We start from the raw sequence: 11235 nt of genomic DNA, 5'->3' as shown, positions 1-11235 counted from the left end.
CAGCTCATCACGAAAAACCTTGCGTACGGCTGACTATAGAAGACGCACTACAGGAAAACAAAGCAAAGCTCAGCATCCTTCAGAAAGCAGTGATGGACAAATTGGAGGTATTACGAGTTTATGGGATTGAGATTCATCAGTGTAAACAAGTCCCAGACGAACATTTGAAAACTATTCAGAATGAGGTTGATTCCGAAATCGAAGAGGAGATCGAAAGAGACAGAGCCAAGGAAAAAGAAGATGCTGAAAAAATCGACATGGAAGTTGATAGGGAAAATGAACAGCATCAAGAGAATATTCGGAAGCTCCAGGATAAAATTAATCAGAACAACGCGAAGAGAGAGGAGCGACAAAATGAAAATCGTTTAAACGCAGAGAAGAGACGAAAACCGATAATTGATAAACAGCGCATTCTTCAGAATGACATTCAGAACATCGCTCAAGAGATCGAGAGAAAGATTGGAGAGCTTGAAAAATCATGGCAAGACGACACCAAATCAGCAGAGAAAGCAAAAGAGACACTGGACAGACTTCTCGAAGACGATACAAATATTGTCATAGATGGACATCGTGTGCATGCATCAGTGAGTGAGGAACTAAAGAAGCAACTGAATGAGGGTGAGGTGAAAGAAATGAATCGTGTTGTATCAGGTGTGAGGTTTGTGAAGGGTGTTGGGAGAGAGAAGTATGATGGAAGAATTGATGGGTATGATGGAGAGTGGAAGCTCATTGATACAATCAATGTCAGAGATAAAATCAAATACCCGGGCATTGTTGGATGTATAGATGAAGAAAAGGTGATTATCACAGATTGGAAGATTGATGGACACACCTACATGTTAGATTTGAACAGTAAATCCACACAGAGAGTGATCAACGGTAGTGATACGTCCATTATATACTCATGTGCAACGCTGAATGACGATAAGATAGTATGTGGTAGATTCATCAACAGTTGTACAGGAGACAGTCTACCTGGGTGCATCAGTGTATACGACAGACATTGGAATCAAATCAATGACGTCACAATACCAAGGAACACGACACGTACCGGTGTAGGGGTGCGCGTTGCAATCGATCAGGATGGAATGATCATAGCTGCTGAAGGGAGTCAGTCTATGATATCTGTTTCATAGTGAAAATAAGCTTGGCGCCCCCTCGCGGCCCAAGTGCGCATATGCATTTAACGTTGTTGTGCTGCGATCTCTACAGGGGCGATGAACAAATCTTTGGCGAATGTTGTGGCATTAGGTGCTGACACGACCAACTCTCTCTGTCTGTCCCCAACAGTTTATTTATTTCGCAAGAATTCCGTGGAGGAAACATTTTTTTCCATGTTTGAAGTCGTAAGTATGGCAATGGGATTATACGTTTTCTGTTTTTTTCCATTTTGTGATGATGTTTGCGTTTGCATAATCCAATGTTAACTCGCAAATCTGGACCTAATTATGGAACTTTATAAAGTCCAAAATATAAAAAGTCCGGTTTGTCAGCATTTCGTATTTATTTTAGTTTTGTTTTCATTGCACTGAAGATTCATCTGGCGCAATTTTTCGTGCGACCCAACATTAGAATTTACTTTAGGTTCATTTTTCGATACAGCACATTCTGTTTGTACAGGATGTGGGCGCCGCTACCTCGGGTGAAGCCGGGCAGGGCCGGGTCGCGGGCCGCCTGGCTGTGTGGTCAGACACCGCTCATGTACACAGCAGCTCAGCTGCGCTTCGTGAGCTGAGCCTGAGGCAGAGCTAACCCAGGGAACTCCCGTCCGCGTCGCGGGCGGGAGCCCGCCCAGGAGCTTACCGTGTAATTGACCATACTCAATGGTCTACAAGGGTAGATTATGGTCAAAATATCTAGCAAGATGAATTATGAAAACAGAAATTATGCACTAACCACGATTATATGGATGATGGTCTAACGAGTGGCAGTTTTTCAGACATCTGGGCACAGACTGGAACCTCAAAAAAACGAAAAGTTTTCTCCTACCCCCGTCTCGATCAGCCATTTTTGTTATGAATTGCCACTTGTTAGACCTTCATCCATATACCGTAATCGTGGTAAGTGCATAATTTCTGTTTTCATAATTTATCTTGCTAGATATTTTGACCATAATCTACCCTTGTCCCATGAGTATGGGTCAATACATGAGCTCCTGGGCGCCGGCGGGCCGGCGCTCCCTGGGTTAAGGCAGAGCTAGCTGAGCCAGACTGCCTGAGTGAGACTGAGAGTGCATTTGCTGTACATGTAATGATTTGGCTGCGCCTAATGCTGCCGAGTGCTAACTTTGACTCGTAAAAAAGGGTATTTCACAGTCTTGGTCTAGACTCTTATTTTCACAATCATGACAACACTTGCAATATTTTTGGCCATTTGTTTTTTTTTTGCATACAAATTTACAGTCAGTGTTACCCATATCTGTGATACTGCGGCTACATTGACTACACCGCACTAGTGACTAGATTCAAGGCCAGCAGTGCTACTGCTAGTTAGCCTAGAGGACTCAGTGATCATATTTTTTATGATTTTGATATTGCCACTTGATCAAATGACAATATCAAAATCATAAAAAATATCACTGAGTCCTCTAGGCTAAGTGGTAGTACGAGTAGGCCCTATACATTCTAGATTTTTCAATTGATTTTTTTAGGGTGGGTTAGATTCTGCTTGAGGTTTGAGGTTTTTCCAGATACATGGGGGGGGGGTATTGCATTAAAAATATGCTGTACTGCATAGAGTCTATACGGTGGGTCCGGGGATTGGGTTTGAAATGAAGGATTTTGTGTTTTTTTATTTCTTTAGATTTTTTAATTGTTTTTTTTTAGGGTTACATTCTGCTTGAGGTTTTTTCAGATACATGGGGGGGTATTGCATTAAAAATATGCTGTACTTCATAGAGTCTATACGGTGGGTCCGGGGGATTGGGTCTGAAATAAAGGATTTTGTGTTTTTTTATTTCTTTGTTTTCTCAATCTTTTAGTTTCAATGAATCTATCAATAACACACATTGCTACATTTATTCACAACAAACTATACACACATAGGTCAGGTAGGCCCTAAATTTTAATTTTCTATTGTATCAGACCAAAATATACATTTATTATTATAGTTCATACATGATAGTTTATCTCCGCACGTGCTTCTTTGGTGGCATTTCTTGTTTACTAAATTTCATCATAAGATGACTTTCATTTTTCAAAGATCCTTTTATCTTTAATATAACATGTCTTCTGTGTGCACATTTTGTACAGGGAAGATTAGCATAAATTCTGTTCGTCTTTTTTATCATCATGATAGTTGTTCTCTGGTGAAACAGGTATTCAAAGAATTTCTTCTTTTGTTGATTTGAGTGTTGATACGTCATATTTAACTAATATCACCAACATAATCTGAAAAATCTAATTTCTCACATGAAAATGACATTATTACCAATATATTTATAGGTTTTTTTATTTTATGTATCCTTTCAACTAGTTCCCCTAGTCTCAAAAATTGAAGGAAAAAATTTGTATGTTACATCAGAGGTTAAATCTAAATCATACCTATATTACATCAGATAAAATAAACATCTAAAACAACTGCCAGCTATTTTACTTTTTATATAAAAAATTGAAAAATTATATCACACAATATTAGTAATCTACACATCTGTGATGTTACAAAATAGAATAATTTGAAATTTATATCTCCAATATCCTGACTTCTACATTTAATCTTCTTCATTTGTCAGTTGCTTGGTGATGGAATGAGTCATTTTCTGAAGCAATGAGATGGAAGGAACCTTCATAGCATCCAACAAACAAGGATTTCTATGAGGCATTGTGTTTTCCACATTGCAGACCTCTGTATCACCAACTTAAATGAGCCTCCACCTGTCCACCATGATTTCCCCCAAACTTAATCCACACCTCTTCTTCAGGAATTGCCCCATCGTGAGTTGTGAGAAATCCATTCCTGTGGAAAGATGATGGAACATGAACATAAGGGTAGGTTTTGATGATTTCTGCCAATTAATAGCTTTAGCTATGAAAAAAAAGGCTGGCCTCCCTCAACATGTTTAAAGATATTTCTATTACTCTTTTTCGTTTGAGTCTTCTGGTAATGCAAAATTTGAGGCCACATTGGTGACAATTGGCACAGTTTAAAAACAAATAATACAATTATGCAAGTGCATATCAGATCAAAATTTGCTCAAAAACTTGTTTTAGTACAAATCCAATGCATTATTCTGTCTCCAGGAAAGATTTATGATTGTATATATTATTCTCACTTTTGATGAATTTAATCATGAATCTGGTGGCAGATTATAATATCTATTGTCATTTAAAGGTGCAAATGATCATGAATAATCCTTTGTGGCAATGTCCTTGAGATGAATTTATTGATTTCACATTCTTTATGATCATTAAAACTATTCAAAATAAAGCAATATTCTGGTGCTAACTTTTCTTTCTGTTTCTGTTGTATAACCACCTCCAGTCTGTGACTCTGCTCTGGACCTAGTGAATCACTGTTGACTGTCCATGGTTCAAGTGAGGATTGGCAAACCTGGTCATTTCTTGATTACCTACAGAATGCAATTGCAACATATGCAAAATCTTATGCAGGAATGGGGCTATAGCAGTGATGGGACACTACCTTTGACTGTGAAGATCAGACGATGCAATTCCTGTTGGTCAGCCCCCCCCCCCCCCCCACCCAAGGAGCCATGCACTGCCAGAGATCTTGAGCCAGGTCTTCAGTGGTTATCCATTGATAAGAAGAACGGAGATAATAAAGACAGTGAGGTCAGTACGACATTAATTCTCAGTGAAAATTACATATTCATCTGTCTGTACTGTGGACCAATTAAGGTGCCCATCATTCATCATGGCCAATGTCTTTGCTGCATCTTGTTATGTAAATCTCTTTGAATGACTATTAAACAAGAAGAAGCTTTCTTCACATGTATAAGCTATAAAGCATATATACATAACAATTTTAATTTAATATTTTGATGGCCATTCATTAGAAGACCCCCCCCCCCCCCGCAATTCAAATTTGGTGCTTTTAAATTCATCTGCCACTATACAGGTTGAAAGAAAATGCCCCCACTCACTTGCATGTACACATTGGGTTCATGGCTCCCAAAATTTTCACCACAAAGAAAAGGGGATAAGAAAAGGAAAGTAAAAGGGTGAAACATACTACTTTCTGAATATTGTGTCAATTTCTATCACAGTTACTATTATTTTAAATGTAAAAATTAGTCAATATGGAAGAAAATGCTTGAAGATGAGAAATCAAAGTGATTTGGATATCATAAGGAAGGGGATATATATTTTTTTCCAACTATAAGTAGATCAACATTTATACTTGTAAACCATTCTTTAAAAAAATTATGTTTTATCTATATTTCAAAGAAATAAACAAGTAGTATGTTGCATTTGTACAGGTGATGAGCTTTGAATTAAGATAATTCTCTCATTTAATTCACAGTGCTAAGAATTTGCGTTACTTACTGTTCCAGGTATCTTGTTGATTTCGACGTGACCATCTTCCTGACGCTTCTTCCAAACAATGAAACTGGAGGCTCTTTCCACGAATGAATGTTTAGCTGCTTCAAGTGTGATTCCAGCTTTTTCAAGAGCTTCTTGTTCTACTTCTACTGGCCTTTATTGTAGTTAACATGTCCTGTGAATGTTTTTAGGAGGCCAGTTTTGCTACAAACACAGTAAACCTCAAGTTCACATATAGTTAAAAAACAGGGACTACTTGTAACATTATCTAGGAAAAAGTTCTACAAATTGGACATGGTGAAACTTTTCATTCATTATGTTTTCAGTATTTACTGAGGTACTCACTACAAAAGGAAGTTGGGGTCAAAAGGTCAAGTTTTTGTTCAACTTGGTCACATTCCTTTATTTCTGCATCAATTATGTTCACACTTCATCTGATCCCTGGGTAATACATGTACTTTCATTAGGATAATGGGTCAAAGGCCTAATGTTAATAATCAACTGCCTAATGTTAATAATCAACTGAAAATTACTTAGTCAGAAAAGGTGGTTTATTGGATTCCCTATCTTTTGCTTGTAATTATTATATTTTTCAAATTTAGTATTTCTCCATCAAATCTGACAAATTCATTATTTTTTTATCAATAATTATTAACCCTATCTAGGCCGGGGGGGGGGGCCTCGGAGGCCCCCCCTCAACAAATCGCGCAATATTTTCGCCGCGCGAAATTTTTTGACCGCGCCACTCGCTGACTTTTTACTTTCAAGTCTTGCGCAACTTTTGAGACCAACTTTGCGTCCTCCGGGTACGTGGTTCCGAAATTACGCAACATTATGTAAGTGCATGTCAGACCGAAAATTGCTCAAAAACGTGATTTCGTGTACAAAGTCAATGCAAATTGTGTTTTCAACCAAAATTCATAAATGTATGATTATTTTTAGTTTTGCTGCTCTAAATGTATTTATTTTATGCTTTTTATGATCACAGAAGAGTCCCCAACAAATTTCATTGAAAAAACAATGAAAAACAAAAGGTCAAAAAAAACAAAGAAATACATAAGAAATTGCAAAAAACAATAAAATACATAAGAAAATGATTTGATATCGCAATTTTTTTCATGTACACTTGCTAAGAACACCACAAAGAGTTTCTATACCAAAAATTAGTACATTTGGAGCCATATTTAGGGAGTTAGAGGAAAAAGTATGATTTCGCATACTAATTACGCATAAATTAGCATAATCACTTAATAGCGACTCGCACGAAAAAAATTACTATACAATCTTGGAGATTATGTCCCAGGCAACCAGCATGCCAATTTTCGGCGCGATCGCGCGGTCGACGGCCGAGATCTTAGGGGGGGGGCCTGGGAGGCCCCCCCGGCCATATGAACTCCCAAAATACCCCGGCCTAGATAGGGTTAAACGATGTCAGTAATAAAAGTTTTGAGAAACATGTGCAAGTATATGTACCAATATCCATGTGCAGAATATTTGCTGGAAGGTTAAATGCTACAGTGAAATTTTAAAGTGCGCAACCATAGGATACGGGAAAAAAGTTCTTGCAGCCTTTGATGTACTTTTAAAGATCAAGATAGAATTCACCCAAAACATCTATTAGGTGTTAGTAGCTGAAAATATCCTAGATTAGTTCAGAACTATTCATCTGGAAGAAGAGACAAGTCAAAGCATTTTAAACAATTTCAAAACTTACCTGCGCTATATTTGTTTTTAATTGATATGCAGTTAGAATTGATCAAATTCTGATTGCAAGCTGACAAATTATATATTTTGTGCCCGCCTTAGCAACACTCTTGTTCGATTTGAAGTGTATTGATTAAGAAGTTATTACATGTAACAGTCTGTTAAAATTCTTGGTGTAATCGTCCAATCCAATCTAAAATGGGACCTACATATGGAAATCATCAAAAAATGTAACAGGAAGTTGTACATGTTTAGGCTTTCGAAGCAATATGGGCTGTCTCTATCGGATCTGAAATTGGTATACATTGGCTACATTCGTCCTGTTATGGAATATTGCACCCCAGTTTTTAATGGTGGGCTTACAAAGAAATATGTAAGAAGTTTAGAGCAAATTAAAAAAAGAGCTTGTAGAATCATGTTGGGCCCAAACTACCCGGGCAAACTACACAGATTATGCCAGTGCTTGCCTATCATGTGAAATTCCTACTCTGGAATACAAAAGGGAGAAACTCGGCCTGGATTTTGCAATATCTGTAACCAAATATCCAACATTCAGTACCTGGTTACCTCCTCCAAAAAACTTACCCATCAATCTCCGACATACTCCTAGATATCAGCAATACAAATGTAGGACAAATCGATTTCGCAGTAGCCCCATACCATATTTCATAGATCTCCTGAATAAAGACATGCCCAATCAATAAACCCATTGCTCATTTGAAAGCAATACCAGCCTACTTGCAATATCAAGTTTTTTAATGAATGAGGAAATCAACTTTTTAATATCCATATATTTTTATTGATCTTTTACAAACGTTTTCGTATTTTATTTTTATTATTTTTAATTTACTATTTCCTCATTATCTTATGTACATGTATATAAATTTTCTTTGCCAAAGTATTCTTGCCTATACACATATTTCTCATGTCAGTTTTTACAAAGGTTACTGTTTTTTAATGTTTGAAATATTTAATGAGTATTTTTATTGTTTTTACTTTGTATACATGAACAATTCAGCCATTTGGCTGCGACCCATGTTTCTAATAAACCTTGAATAGAATTGCATTGTATGTTAAATAGTAGGTTAAAAACAACTGAAAATATGTATTATAATACCAATGTATTATATTGTATCATAATATGAATTATGACTATGGTTTACATTTCTAGTCAGTTAAAATGCAAAGAACAACGAGATTCAGATTATTTTTACAAATTCAATAATTTTGAGAATATAAAGGAATGAGCTACATGTGCATGTCATATCCAATCTAATCAATTACCAGTAGTCACTTATCTGATTTGTAATTTATATTTATTGTATTTTTAAGTCTTGTATCATTGCATAAAAAAATTTATCCATGGGGTACTGAATTTGCCAGGCATGTGAAGGTGAAAGTATTTTTTCAGTGTTTTTTTTAATTGTTATGTACACTGTAATTGATATGCATACAACAATGATAGATAACCAATTTTTATGGCTGTGTGAGTGGTAGATCACATGAAATTTGCAAATATTATGTTTTAAAATGACTGATTTTTTCATATTCATATTCAGGGAGTATATAATGCAGACCTGACAAGTGACCATTGTTTTCATTTAGGAGTTCAATCCCTTCTCCTTTCATCCATATTTTATAGCTTTTATAAAGTTACGAGGGTTTCATTGACCCAACAGACATGTAGAGATTGAACTTTACCTCCTACCTCAGTTGTTATACATGCTTATCAAAATATTATTTTATTGGAAGGTTTCTTTCAAGTAAAATTATTGTCTTGATGTTTATTTATATGTATATCTGTGCATGTAATGTCACTGGTTCAATAAATAAGTGGTTCAATAAATAGTTGAATGTGAATGAAACTCTATCCGTATCTAAACTTCCTAAAATATGTAGTAATTCACTGCAATTTTATTGTAAATTTTGAATAAAATTCGTTTATATAATCTTACTCTTTTTATAAGCAAGGGATGACCTGCCATGACTACTTGAGACATCTAACATTCTGCTGTATAATCAAGGATAAAGGCACAAGGGTGAGGCACATGTACTTGTATGCTGCCTGGCATGCTATATTTTGAGAATGACTCCTTGATTAGGCAGCCTTATCCAAATGAAAGGCCATTGTCATTAATACGCCACCCCCTTCCTCAATTTTGCCTTCTCCAGTGCCCCAATTGCATAAAAGTTAGTATTATGGTAACCTTGTTATCAAATGGTAACTACCATGTTAACACTAATCAAAGCCAATCAAGATCAAGGACTCCATACAAGTTGTATGTGCATGGTAAATCATAATTGTAACTTTTTTATGCAATGGGGCCGATGTATATTAAATCCTTGATCACTGACAACAAACAATGAAACGGGACAAAGGCAGTATTGATGAAACTGAAAAACCAGAGTCAAAGGCAAGGTTGGAAGGGATGTCCCCCCCCCCTCATTTTGAAAAAAATCTCAATTGAACATACTACTAATATAACTACAGGCCTATAGCCAGTTTTAGGAAATTGCATAGAAAATTGTCATCTGCACCCACTCAATTTTCAGTTTTTCTCTTTGCACCCTCTTGATTTCAAAAATACTGGACCTTCCTCTGAGGTATTGTGGGGTTGGATTGGCTTGGGTATTTATGACGGTGGGGGGGGGGTAATATTTCACCTCCACAATGAGAAAAAACATAGTTTCCATTTAAAAAATTTAACAAAGTTATTTTTAAAAGAATCAGTGACAATAATACTAGTCAACACCAGGGGCTGTGAGGGGGGGGGGGCTGTGAGGGCTTTCTAAAACCATGTTCAAAAACATAAGAATTACCATATAAATATGATTATTGCATGGTCAGTCCCCATTTTCAAAACTTCCATGGCACCTAACACCACTTTCCAGAAGGGGGGGGACTGCCTTATCCTCAAAAGTAAGATGGCCCCGGGGCCGGCCCCTGTCTCTGGATCTAGTTCAGTATTAACAAGTCAGTGGCATACACAGGGGTGGGGGTTACAGGGATTAAACCCCCTTCAATTTTTTAACCCTCCCACCCCCCACCACAATTAAAAAAACACTATTTTTTATATTTAAGTTTTTATTGAAGTAAATCATAATCACAATATTTACAAATGATTAGCATGATGGAAAAGCATAATTTTTTTTGGGGGGGTCATCAACATTTCATTCAGCTTGACCCACCCCCATCCCACTTAAATATTCCTACTTAGGCTACTATAACAAGTTATTTATTTTTATCATTTTTATAATGAGAAAGAGTTTGCCTATTTTTTTAGAGGACCGCCAACTTGAGCAATTCATGCCATTGAAAAAATAGGCCAATGTACTCTCACGGCTTATATGATGACAGCTAGTTAGAAGAAATAATTTTTTTCCATGATCGATCATGATCCGTGGTACATGTACTTGGTATCGTCGACTCGATCTCCCATTCTAAAATAGGCTCTCCCCAGGATCAAGTCTAAAAAGGATCACAAAATGCTGTCAGACGAACGTGAATCGTTTTAGTTGCAACATTTCTCTCAAATTTTAATTATGAGAAGAGCAATGGAATAATTCAAGTAGAATTTTCCTCTAAAACAAATACATTTGTTCAAGTGGTCTCGCTGTGTTTGGTCCGGTCTTGGACCTAACGTTAGATCTAGACCCATTTCCGCATTCAAAGTGTGATCGATGACGTCCAGATAGTTTTGTTTACAAATAAATCGTAAATCGTTAGCGGTGAAGGATCGATTGCCAATTGGTATTTATAAATTTCAATGATTCAAATCTATATAAAGTAAATTCAACATATCGTAATAATTTTTCTGACAAAACTTAACAAAAAATATCTAAAACTTCTAACAAACTTATTTTTATTTGAATTTGTTACTTTATTCATGAAATATACACCTTCCAAATCTTAAAATGAAACAATGATCGTGTTATAAGTTCCCAGAAGAAACTTGGCAACGTCAAAGACCGTATATGGTATTTGACGTGCATGAGTCGTACTGGGTAGCAAAAGTAGAAGTAAAAGAAAACT

At 36.4% G+C, this 11235-nt stretch overlaps 1 long non-coding RNA gene across 1 annotated transcript; it reads left to right on the top strand.

The window, feature by feature from the left end:
* The first annotated feature begins 1132 nt into the window (after window positions 1-1132).
* Window positions 1133-5851, top strand: LOC121426340. Its single transcript, XR_005971596.1, has 4 exons — window positions 1133-1346; window positions 3731-3986; window positions 4480-4787; window positions 5510-5851. It is a non-coding gene; the product is annotated as an uncharacterized LOC121426340 (long non-coding RNA).
* Window positions 5852-11235: the final 5384 nt, after the last annotated feature.

This window comes from Lytechinus variegatus, chromosome 13 (assembly GCF_018143015.1).
Source record: "Lytechinus variegatus isolate NC3 chromosome 13, Lvar_3.0, whole genome shotgun sequence".
Lineage (NCBI taxonomy): Eukaryota > Metazoa > Echinodermata > Echinoidea > Temnopleuroida > Toxopneustidae > Lytechinus > Lytechinus variegatus.
The sequence above is the reverse complement of the archived record's forward strand: the minus strand, read 5'-3'. Positions and strand labels throughout refer to the sequence as shown.